Source organism: Emydura macquarii, unplaced genomic scaffold (assembly GCF_026122565.2).
Source record: "Emydura macquarii macquarii isolate MOO-44397 ecotype Brisbane River unplaced genomic scaffold, CSIRO-AGI_Emac_v2 contig_554, whole genome shotgun sequence".
NCBI classification, from domain to species: Eukaryota; Metazoa; Chordata; order Testudines; family Chelidae; genus Emydura; species Emydura macquarii.
In genome coordinates this window covers 6,090,707-6,103,472 of record NW_027130691.1, presented here as the reverse complement: position 1 = coordinate 6,103,472, position 12,766 = coordinate 6,090,707, and the positions used below count along the sequence as shown (strand labels likewise).

Below are 12,766 nucleotides of genomic sequence, written 5' to 3'. Positions count from 1 at the left end.
AATTGCAAATATGATTTTTAAAACCTGTAAGACTGTTCATCCTATTTATTTATTTATTGCAGCTATAACAAGTCTGACACCAGTACATTACAGCTCAAGTCCTATCCATTGCAGGCTGTGAAGCACTAAGCATATAAAGATTTGCAGTGACTCAGGCAAAATCAAGAATCTGCTGATGGTGGTATGTAAACGTTTTGTATATATTGCATTTTTGTTACCATGAATATGTGAAGTTTGCACTGCTCAGCACTTCATCAATGGATATTTGGGGTTTATGTTTACTACAAGATACAAATGAAACAGATTGTACATTAAATTTGGACCCTGTTTACACTGGAGGCAAAATGATGATAGATATAGCCATATTTAAAAATGAATATTAGAAGTGGGGTTCTTTAACCAAGGTGAACAAGGACTTTTGGCCTGAAGACAGTGTCATAGAACCATGCTGTAGTCTACTTAGTGAAGGGGAACTGTCCATTGTGATTTGGCACATAGTTGTCAGGATAAAAACCAACAACATTCTCCACACTTCTAAGAAAACCATGCTGGAATTCTATCAACAAGAATCTTGACACATGACTTGGTTTTGATCCGTATTTGGCCAGTGTTCTCCCTCTGAAGATTTCCTTACTTCTCCTCATCTCCATTTACCACACTTCCTTTCTAAGATTCATTAGTTAGCTGCTAGCATGAAAACATTTTAAAAACTCACATTAAGATTTCAGATAGCATGTTGGTGGATACCATATAAAAGAACTTAGATGGGTGTTTTTTGAACAGTAAATATATTTAACATACTTAAAATATTTCCTTTAAGAAATACTGCTTTTCTATTTGTAGGAACTTTGAAAACTATGTTAATGCTTAAAGTTTCCAGCCATTTAAAGCTGTATCGCTGTGGATGTACATTAATAAATAAGTATGACTTAAATAAGATTAACAAGCAAGGTGGTGCACTTGTGGATACTTCATTTTTACATAATTTATGGTAAGATGTAACAGTCAACCAACGCCATCTGCTGTATAGTCATCAGTTTATACTTTAATCAAAGTGAGAAGACAAACTTCACTTTTATTTCTAGAATAAACCTTTAAAACTTCTATTATTGTATATATCCAATAGTTTTTCTTTTTATGAGCACATAATTTTAGTCTCCAAAAGACTTATGCACATGCCTAAAGATAAGAACAAGTAGTTTCACTGAAGTCAATAAAACTACTCTGATGTTTAAAGTTAAGCATGTGCATAAGTCTTTGAAAGATTGGGACCATCAGGACCTTATTTTTTCCCCAAAATATTCCAACTATATTATTTATATTACTGTAGTGGCTAGAGATCCTATTGAAATAGAGAATGTACATACAGAGTAAGAGAGAGTCTCTGCCTTGAAGATCTTACAATTTAAATAGACAAGACAGACAAAGGGAACATAACAGAAGCAATAAGAACAATGTGATGGTTTGCAAATGATATGTTAGTTCCATAGTGTTGTTAGTTTATTTGTTTTTGGGTGGGGTTTTACTAGGAAGGATTAGCTAGTAAAGGAAGAGGAGACAACTGAGAAAAAGGAAGTAAGGGAGAGATAGAGGGGAGAAGGGAGCAAAGCAAATAGAAAGACCATTGAGGGAAGGGGTTGGAGCACACAGCCAATCAGCACAGGGAAGAGACTGTCCAGACTAAAAACTGAGAAAAGATAGTGTGATGACATCATCAGTGTTTGAATGTTCCAAAGGTCTCTGTTGCTTGCAACTCCTTTTGCTCTAGATCCAGGATGAGTTGGAATGGGAGAAGTACCTCCAGTTAGGTCTCATCTCCCCACCATGAAGCTGCTGTAAGGGCTATAACTACTTTTGTGCCTGCACTTATGCTACTTTTAATTATTATTTATTTGCATTTCAGTAGTGTCTAGAAATTCCAATGGCGATCAGGCCCCCATTCTGTTAGGTACTATAGCCCGGAGGGGTGGTCCCCCTCTGAGAAGGACCCAGAGGGGGAGCCGGACCCACCCTGGCTGGTACAGCCCCGAAGGAAAACCCCTGACCAGAAGCAGGTGGGCAGGTTCAGGCCATCAGAAGCCCCAGGGACACCACCTGACTGGAAGCAGGGGGGGGCGGAGCCAGGCCTTTAAAACCCCCCCAGCCTGAGCACTCAGTCAGGTGGAGACAGCTGAGGGAGAAGGATGCCTCTCTTCTGAGGTTCCCAGCTAAAACCTGGCTAGAGACCCACGCCAACAGGGAGCTGGCAGAGGGCTGACCTGAGCAGTACAGAGCCTGGGACCCGGAGAACCTACCGGTCCTACCCGTGGCCTGGAGGACCTGCCCTTCGTGGAGGAACCCATGAGTTTCCAGAGCTGCCACCTGTTGATGAGGAGGGCCTCGTAGGACTACCACACCCCAGTGACCTGAAGGAGGCAGGTACCTGGGGGTCTGGGGAGGAAGAAGCCCAGGGGCAGCCATAGACCGTGGCTGAGTCTGGGGCAACCCTGGTGGCGTGTTGTGGCAGGAGTCCTGACCCAGTGGCAAATGCCTTTTGCCACTGCGAGGGCCCTGGGCTGGGATGCAGTGGAGATGGGTGGGCCTGCGTTCCCCCTCCCCCCTTCCCTAGCAGCTCTGAGAGAGCTTCACCCTCCATACTGCTCCAGAGAGTGGGCGCTAGACTGCTTGCCCGCCTGTCCTGCCTGTGGGCCGGGCAAAAGATTGCTTGCCTGGGAAAAGGGCTTGAGACTGCTCCCCAGAAGGAAATAGCCGGGAGGGGTGGTCCCCCTCTGAGAAGGACCCAGAGGGAGAACCCTGCACGCTGCCCCCCCTCACAGGGGCCCGTTCATAGTACACACACATTTTGAGAGAGAATCCCTCCTCAAAGAGCTAACAGTCTCTAAATGAACAAGACAGACAAAGGGAAAAAGAAAAAATAGAGGCAGAGGGACGTGTGCCTCTGGCAGCATGTAAGTGGAAGAGCTGGAAATAGAACCCAGGTGTTCTAGTCCTTGGTCTATTTTAAAATGTTTTATCTACTTTACAAACTGCATTTAAAGTTAGACAGTTAAGCCTATATTACTACATAGCAATCCACCTGAATTGTTTTGTTAGTCACTTGGGAAGAAAAATCAGTATATTTTTGTTGGGTAGATACTGTGAAATGCTGAAAGTAAAACAATTACAGCCATTGGAGAAATTTTGTATATTACCCTTCTAACAAGGGAAGGGATGCCGGGGTTGCATTTAAAAATTCTGTTTTAATTAATATAAAAAGGCAATAAAGAGTGGATTTTTGCTTTAAAAAGATATTTGGTTCTTTGCCCATAGGTTGCCAGTTCAAATCTAGCCCACACTCAGCTACTGGGAGTCATTATATAGTTTTGGTTATACATTGAGAGATAAGTTTGGTGGTCTTAGAGCAGTATTCAGTGAGTGTGTGTGTGTACTCCTCATAGTTGGCACTAATTAAAGTTTCAGCACAGAACAAGGATTGAAGAGGCCTTAAAATTGGACTTCTCTGCCCCCTGGAGGTAGTGAAAACACATCATGTTAAGGTTGAGGCAATGATTAGGACCAGGTGGGGAAAGTTTGTAATGCCACTGCTAGTATTATTTCTCTTCTGTGGATCAATAAGACCTCAGGGGGTCAAGAGCTGTCAATCCAGTACTTTGCACCAGTACTGAAGTCACTTAAATTAAAATACATCAACAAACCAACCTACTAGTTATTAGTATTAAGTTTAAAAAAATAAAAAGCTACACAAGTGATAAGTTTTATCTCTTTAATTCAAAGTTTGTAGGTTTGATTGGTAAGATAATGCATTTTGCTGTTGTATGAATGACCCTGGACTTTCATGCAATAAGCTGGCAGGGCTTGCCTTAATTCAGAGGGTAAATACACTCAAACAGGGTAGATTGATTTATTAAGTGATTTAAAATCAAATCAGCGAGCAGGAAATCTTGATTTAAATCTTGATTTAATCTTGTTTTGCATTTGTACTTTTAATTTTTCTAAAAGGTTCATTCTCATTGGTTGGTATATCCATTAAAACATGTTTGATGGCCTATACTCCAAATTTGGTTTTTGTTTGTTGCACTAACCAGGACAATACATACTCCACATGCTAGTTAAACTGAAAACAAAAGTAATTCAGACAATCTTTTCTGTACAACAGAAACTGAAATAAGTAAACATCTGGAAAAATGTAAATAGCAGCATTCTCTCCACTGTAAAGACAAAGTAGTTAATGCTTAATGCGATACAGGACATTGACATTTATGAAGCTTGAACTGACCCCAAAAGTTAGATGTTTCCCCCTTATTCTATTAAAAAAGCAGCATCCTTTAATTTATTAAAATTCAGAGAGGCCATTGATGCAGCATATTTTTAATTTATTTTAATGGATTACAGTAAATGTAGACCTTCACATAGACTGTCTTAATTTAAATTAAGTATGTTAATTAAAAAAAAATTAAATAAAAGCAAATTTTAAATTAAAAAAATCTGAAACTTTTTTTATCCACTTTACTCTTAAGGCCCAGGATGGAGAATTTAGGTTGAAACTAACATGAGCAACCTGAAAGTCCCACTCTGGAGCATCTGAAATTCATCTTATAAACGTTGCAGGAATCAAGCCAAGGCAGAGGAAACAAGGCATTCTATTTCAGAAATTAGGTGCCAAATAGTAATTTAAAAAAAATCCAGGCACAACTTTTTAATAATGTCATTAAAATATGTTTGAGCATGGTGTGTGATATGTAACCTATAATTCCCATATATGCCAATACCCTGTAATGTGATGCCCTCTGGCATAGCCTTGTCTAAGTGCAGAGCCCCATTGAAATCTGATAGCACCAGATTTCATCATTGTTGAACTAAGAAAGTAAACAGAAACTTAATAAGCTGCCTCAAAATGCTTTTCACCCAGTCCCGAGGCAGACTTTTCTTCTTCTGTGTAATAATGATCACTTCTAAATACATATAGTTGAACTCATACTCTTCCAATTAAAAAAATATCTGATCCAGTAAATAGCTCAACTTTGTTTTATTTGTAATTGCTAATTTAATCCTGAAGCCCCTGCTTCAGGACTACAATTTTCACTTTACAGATTTTTTTTTTGTATTGTCTTAAAAAAAAAAAAAATCTAATTGTGGAACATATGAATATCTTGCTTAATTACTGAGTCATCAATGTAGTAACACTTAAGAACTTAACCGTTTCTTAATGTTTCGCTCAAATCCTGTACGTTCAAGAGAAATGACAAGTTGATTTGGTTTCTGCCAATGAGTGGCAAAGCAAACTAGTTTCTGTATTACTATAGGGAATGTTTTTTCACCAAGGTAGGCTATATTTTCACATTTATATTAGGGAGGAAGCCTGTTTAGTAAAGATAATGTGTTATATTTAACATCTTTAACAACTGCCATACAGGAAGTGTGAGCTAGTGTTTTGCGTGGGGGAGCAGAAGTCTGGACTACTGAGTTTCCCAGCTCTACGATTATTACTTGTATGATCATAATGCTCACGAGTCCTAGCCATGGGCCAGAGCCCCCTTTGTGCAAGGTGCTGGACAAACACAACAGAGAGACAGTCCCTGTCCCAAGCAGCTTACAAACGAAGTATAAGACAAGAGACAACAAATGGATATAGACAGATGGGGGAGTACAAGTAAACAAGACAATATTGGTCAGCATGGTAGGCGGTGATCTCTGCAGAGGGGCGCTGTCAAATATTTTGTCTGCATCAGCACTGATTCTCTATGGCCTTGTCTAGAATTGGAAGGTTTTGCCAAGATAGTTATACCAACCAGTATAGCTAAACCAGTAAAACCCTCCTAGGCTACATCTGCACTAAGCACTTGCTGGTATAGGAATATCAGGATACTATTCCAACAAAGCACTCCAGCTGCAGCTATAAAAGCAAAACTGTGCTTTGTACCAGTATAGTAAAACCACCCCCCACAAATGAAATAAGCTAGACCAGTAAAAGTACAGTTTTGTGGATATATACTAGCAATTATACCAGTGTAGCTATGTCTGTTAACACTCCTCTCCCCCAACACCACACCCTTGACTGAAAAAACTATAGTGGTATAACTTAAGTATAGACTAGGCCTATGTGAATTTGGTTAAATTTAATTTCTGTGCTACCTGTAAAATGCATACTAAAAGGTTACTGCAAATACTAAAATAGGTTACTGTGAATTTTAATGTTTGTAAAGCACTTTGAGATTCTTACATAAAAGGCACTATGTAAGTGCAAAGCACTATCAGCACAAGTGTTTTGTTTTTTTACTTTTTTGTCCCAAAAGTTAGCTAATTTTCAGAGTTCTGCAAGTTGTTTCAGTTCGGAGAAGAAACGGATGGAGAGAGGTTATTTTGTAATGCATTCCTGTTTCTTTACAAAGAATGGTCCAAGTCCTGTTTCCCTGAGCACAGTAGGAATCAAACGAGAGAGTTTCTTTGCTCACAATTCTAAGCCTTTTTCTGTTAGCACTCAGCCCAAAAGCTCTTGGCTTTTTCTCAAGGCCATGCTCCTGGAGCTCATTCTGCTATCTCCTTGGCTTTCAGCTTCTTCTGTGTCAGTTTCTATCACTGTGATATGTCTTGCTGCTTCTCTCACAGACACACAGATTCACCAGTCACCACTCTAATCCCTGCCTTTGCTATACCAGTCCCCAGGGAAAAGCATTGGGCCATATGGTTCAGCTTCTACTCAAGCCCCACCATGTAACTGTGTTTAGAAAGTACTCCTATTGTTTCAGCTATCTGGCTCCATAAAGGAGCTCAATTGCTTTTTACACTTCCCTAGAATGAAAGGTGGCTGTTACATCCACCAGCTTACACAAGCTTTAGCCCAAACCACAACATTATTAAATTGTTACTTGGCTAGTAGGAAACAGACTGTTCAATTCTCTTCAGTGGAAAGAGCTGCTAGAACTGTATTACTTTTCTAGACTAGTAATGTGGAAAAAGGCTATTTTCACAATGAAATTTCCTATCTGCTTTTCTATGTCTTGGAAACAGAGTTCCTGTTTAGTTTGGCTCAAAGTGGCTCATGCACTAACCCAGTGTAAAAAAAGTAGGCAAATTTTGCCTATAAACCATTCAAATGCTACCATACTGTTCAAAGGGCTAAAAAAAGAAAACTGGACAACTGGCTGTGGCAGGAAAATGGAACTGATAGCCATACTAGAAGCCCTACTCAGCAAAACCAGGCAGGGACCATTCAGTAACTCTTATGTAGCTGGAACAGATCTGGCTCATAAACCACAGATTGTCTTCTACCTAGACAGCAGCTATTTATTGGGCATGCATACTGCTCCTCTTCAGGTTATTTCCCCTGGTATCTCTTAAATCAGGGTTGTCAAACAGGTGGGCCAGATCAGGCCCACCTGATGTATTTATGCGTCCACATGACTTTCAGAATCTCAGCCTTGAGTGAATTTAGCACTGGCAAAAGGTGTGGTATTTGCAGCCCTAGAACCTGAAGAGCACTGTCCACTGAGAAGGTACATTATCGGCAGTAGCTGTGGAAGCTTCTCCTCCATCCACACTCCCCCAAAATATGTCCCTCAAACCTGCTCTGGAGGGTTTGAAGAGAGGACAGTACAAGCTGCCTCTTCATTCAGTCCTTGAATTCTGTCAACAAATGCCAGCTGCAGTGGTGTTTTTTATGAAGTGGAAAATTGTATCTGACAGTGGCATACCAAGGGCAGGAGGGGTCTATGCCCCCAGGTGCCAGCCTGGGGGGGGCCCACTGGCTGGGCCCTCCTCAGAGGAGCTGCCCCTGTTCACATCCCCAGCAGCCACGCAAACCAGGTGTAGTGCCAAAAACTCTGACCAGCAGTCTGTGACCAGCCTCTCCACCCCCATGCTGGGTGCACCAAGGGAGCCGTGGGGATGTCTCTGAGGAGGACCCAGCCAGCGCCCCCCTGCCCAGGCCATGCCTGGGTGTATGGCCCCCTTGGTACGCCACTCCCACCGCCCCCCACAACAGGGGAGAGGAGGAGAGTGGGAAATGGGCCTGCAGACCCCCATGGGGGCGCTGCTGCCAACAGGCAGGGGCACAAATATATGTATTGGCCCCCGGGTGCCAGAGACCTACGCTACACTGCTGATCTATGATGTGGAAAACTATACACGGGGAGCTGCACTCAGACCATCAACTTATTTATCATGGATAACTGAACAGCTGTCAGATAGGAATAACTTTTTAGCGCTACAGACTGAGTCCCCAGCCCTTTGTGGCACCAACCCCCTCCTGCAGTCCAATATGTGATCCCTGATAGCACCTCCCAACACCCTCATGAGTCTGGTTTACAGTGTCCCCAGGACTGGCCTGGAACAGGAGCATAGGCAATACTTTCACTGTCCCCAGGAACCTGCTCCCCCCCTGATATCTACTAGTTTTACCTCAACATACAATTTATCTGTTGACAGAGGAGTTGCACTGAGAGAAAAGGAAGGACTTCACCAGCAGGGAAGGTGTTGGGAAGTAAAATGAACTCTGGTTGTCATCACTGACTCCTCTCAGGAGGGAGTGGAGAAAGTGGGCAGGCAGTGGCTCTCTGGAGGCATGGCAAGAGCTTACTTGAGTTGGGGGAGTAGAGCTGTCCTGCAATCTGAAAGTAGTCTTCAAGTTAAAAATTTTTGGAAACAGGCTGGGTCAAAAATACATTAAAAAATTAAAGGGCTAACATTAATTTTAAGAACATATATTAGAATAATGATAGAAGCATGACTACCGTTATTTAATTAAAAAACGGAACATGAAGGTCAATTCTAAATAAGAAGCAAGGGCTATAATAAATTAATGTAAAAGGCAAGGGTTAAAAATGCAAGTAGGATTAAGCAAGAAATGTGCATAAATGCACGGTACCATTCTGGCCGGGTAGCGTTTTATATCCACTTTGTACTGGGTAAGTGTCTACACAAGGTGCAGGGTAAAAGTGAATTAAGTGGTTTTCCTCTCCCCATATTTTCTATCCCATCATTTGTTGGCCTTTAAGTCCCTGCCTTATTTCTTGCTCCTCTCTGTGTATGCTGTACTTTATCCTGTTTCTTCCCCTTCTGAGTTGTGCTCTTGGCCTCTCTCCTATTTCTTTTCACCTTACTGTGTTCCCTTGCTCTGTGTAAGATCTGCTCTCTTTGTAATCTACATAGTGCACACATGCTAATTCTCCCTCACCCTTGCCATCAAGGTCTCTCTTTCATCTGCACCTCCTTCCTCTGTTCCACAAAGCAACCCTTCATCTCTCATCCTCAAGCATTTTACCAGGGGCCCTACCAGCCAGCCAGAAAAGGAACAGTTTTGCCATGACCACTGCTCACATTTTCAGACTACTTACGCGCGTCTTAAACAATCAAAGGGAAGTAGCCTTTCTTCCACTAAACAGCTGATTGGTAGCTAAGGCAAAGAAGAATCTGCAGCTGCTTAGCAACTGTAAGCTGCTGTGCTATGCAGTAGAGTAGGGCTATAGTGGACCAGGCCACATTAGGCAGATCATATATCCTAGCTAGTTCTACTGAAAACCTTTTGGTTTGATAAACCAGATGGTGTACTCTAACTATCCTGTCCAAAAAAAATTAAAACAGGGATATCATCATTAACAGTGATAACATAAGGGGGGAAAAAGAACTCAGCTTGATTTCATATCACAGGTGGAGTTTAAAGTGCACTAGTTAGAACAAATTTGAAAGTCATCACAAGAGAAAGATGATAGAAAATGCTGTTAGTTCACTTTTTTTTAAAACCTCTATCAGCCAGTTATAGTTATCATACTCTGTGTGCACACTTGTTAAAAGAGCTTCACTCAGGCAGAGGTTAAATTGTATGGGGCGGGCGCACGTGTGCGCGCGCGCGCGCGCGCACACACACACACACACACACACACGAAAAGCATAAATAAGAATAGTCTACCCTGGTCAACATTCTCATTCTTGCTATTATAGGTTCTAGCGTAAATTTTATATAATCTTTTGATGAGATTACACATTTATGTGATAAAGATAATAGTATTGATGTAGTAGATTTCTTTAAGGCATTTGACTTAACTCCACCCTACCTTCTGATTAAGAAACTAGAATGATACAAAATCAACATGGATTCAAAACTGAAACTGATAGGTCTCAAAATATAAATTGTAAACAGGGAATCATTGAGGAAGAATGTTCTTAGTGGGAACCTGCAGGGATCGGTTCCTGACCCTCTGTTTAAATATTTTTATCAATGATCTCGAAGAAAATACAAAATCAGTATTGATAAAGTATACAGATGACAAAGATTGGGGTAGTGGGTAAATAACGAAGAGGACTGATACAGAGCAATCTGGATTGCTTAGTAAACTAGGCTCAAGCAAACAATATTTTTAATATGGGCAAGTGTTTTATTATGGCCAAACAAAGTCTAAGAGCAAAGAATGCTGGCCTACAGGATGGGAGACTCTATCCTAAGAAGCAGTGACTCAGAGAGACTCAGGGCACAGGGTGGATAATCAGCTCAACGTGAGCTTGCAGTGTGATGCTGTGGCCAAAGAGGGCTAATATGATCCTTGGATTTATAAACATAGGAATATTGAGTACGCGTAGAGAAGTCATATTAACTCTGTATTTGGCACTGCTGTGACTGTTACTGGAATACTGTGAGCAATCCATGCGTGTATATTTCAAGAGGGATGTTGAAAAATTGGAGAAGGCTCAGAGAAGAGCCATGAGATTGATTAAAGGATTGGTAAACATGGCTTATAGTGAGAGACTCCAGGAGCTCAATCTATTTAGTTTATCAAAGAAGGTTAAGAGGGAATTTGATCAGTCTATAAATACTGAGATGCAGAACAGAAATGAGAAATAATCTGACTATTACATCTAGAAAGCAAATGGTACAACAGGATCCAATGACTGGAAGTTGAAGCCAAACAAAAATCAGACTAGAAATAAGGCATAATTTTTTTTAAAGGAGCGTAATTAGCCATTGAAACAATTTATCAAGGATTATGATGGATTCTCCATCACTAGAAATTTTAAAATCAAGACTAGATATTTTTCTAAAAAGATATACTGTAGATCAACTACAGCTATTGGATTTGAAGCAGGAATTAACTGAAGGAAGTCAGATTAGATGATCACAATTATACTTTCGGTCCTTAAACTATTAATCTAGTGTCCAGGGCAGCATGAGAACTGCTGCATTTGCCTGTGGAGACAGTGGAGTACCATACTAGTTTCTAACTCACTATTGTAAAAAACTGATACAGGAACCTTCAGTATAAAAGATTCAGAAGACTAAAAACCAGTCAAAATTAACATTTACCAGGGTAAGTACAAAAGTTATCATATAAATAAATGCATCTATAGCATCTTTCATCCCAGAGTGCGTCATATATAACACTGTCACAAAAATGCAGCCACCACTGGGGTAGAGATGACAACCACTTGGACAACTGGAACAAAGCATGCTGTTCAACAATGAAACAGTGGGATATTTGGCACAAGAACAAATCCTGTTCCTTTAAGGAGGAGCATGGAATCATTAGTGACCACAGAGAGCAGAAATATGCTTTTAAGGTCTCTCTCTAAAGATCCTCATGTAGTAAAACTGAGTCTAATTCAAAGAGTCTGGGTTGACCTTTCTGGAATTTAAAATGCAATACTAGAAGCACCAGATCTGAAACACTAGGCTATCATTGCTAAACCATCCACTCTAGAGAGTATAACTGCTCACCTTGCTTCAACAACTTTTATACTACATTTAAAATAATTATTTAGCAACCTTACAAAAGCAAGATAATTCCAAGTTCAGACATATGATGTGATTTTCAGGTAGCCCCCCATTCACTGAGAGTTGCAGGTGCTCAGCACTTCTGAAAAATAGGCCACTAATCTCTGTCCCAACCCACTTTATGGTACTTACTGCAGCACATCTGGGCCCAGGTTTTCAGTGCACCATCAGCCAGGCTTTCACTTGCATATATGTGCAACTCTCTGCACACTTTTATCTACCATTTAACACTTACTAGGGCAATTCATAGATTCTAAGGTTCTAACATCAGAGGACACAGAGGATGCAAAGTGGTTATTTGCACACAAAGGTATTAGAACTGAACAACTAACTCCACAGATGTGTAGAGTTGTGCAAACACACACAAAATTATACCCTTGATATAAGATCACCCAATATTTAGAAACTATAATCACAGTTGTGTACAACTAGTTAAGTGAAGAACAGAACTTCAGCCTTAAACCATTTTTTGGCAGAGGGGAAGATGGTAATTGGAATGTTAACATTTGCTAAAATAGCTGAACACTTACTGTTTAATATTAGTTTAAAAATAAAAAACAAGCACCGGAAAGTTAAGTGTTGCTTAAATTAACTGACCACTTCCTCATTCATCACTTACCCATTCAGCTTGCACAATATAGTACAAGATGTAGAACTTTTTTACTATAGTAAAAAATAATCTACAGCACTGTTTTGATTTGTATGCTGTTTATTTGTTTTGTTTCATTCTTTCAGCAAATTAAGATGGTTTTGACTTTAGTCGAATAAGAAATAGTGGAGAAACATTTTAACAAGGATTTATGGTAAAGAGACTATGGTAGTTTTTGCAAATATATTTACTAATTATTTAAAGTGACTGTAAATGGAAAGACACTCAGAACTACAGGCATGAATAAGAGCAATGCACATGAATGTCTTCATGCGATAGGGCATTCAGTGAGTTTCACATGTTGCTAACAGATATTTTACTGAATACAAACATGCACTGCATTTTCTGAAATTAGC

The 12,766-nt window shown here is 40.4% G+C and overlaps 1 protein-coding gene across 1 annotated transcript in view; it reads left to right on the top strand.

Annotated features, from left to right (window-relative positions):
* Positions 1–121: 121 nt before the first annotated feature.
* The window catches only part of SETD1B (SET domain containing 1B, histone lysine methyltransferase), an 85,383-nt gene continuing 72,738 nt past the window's right edge, over positions 122–12,766 (top strand). Inside the window, exon 1 of the mRNA XM_067539596.1 lies at positions 122–181. The gene's annotated coding sequence lies outside the window, so the exon portion shown is untranslated. The remainder of the gene's footprint in view (positions 182–12,766) is intronic.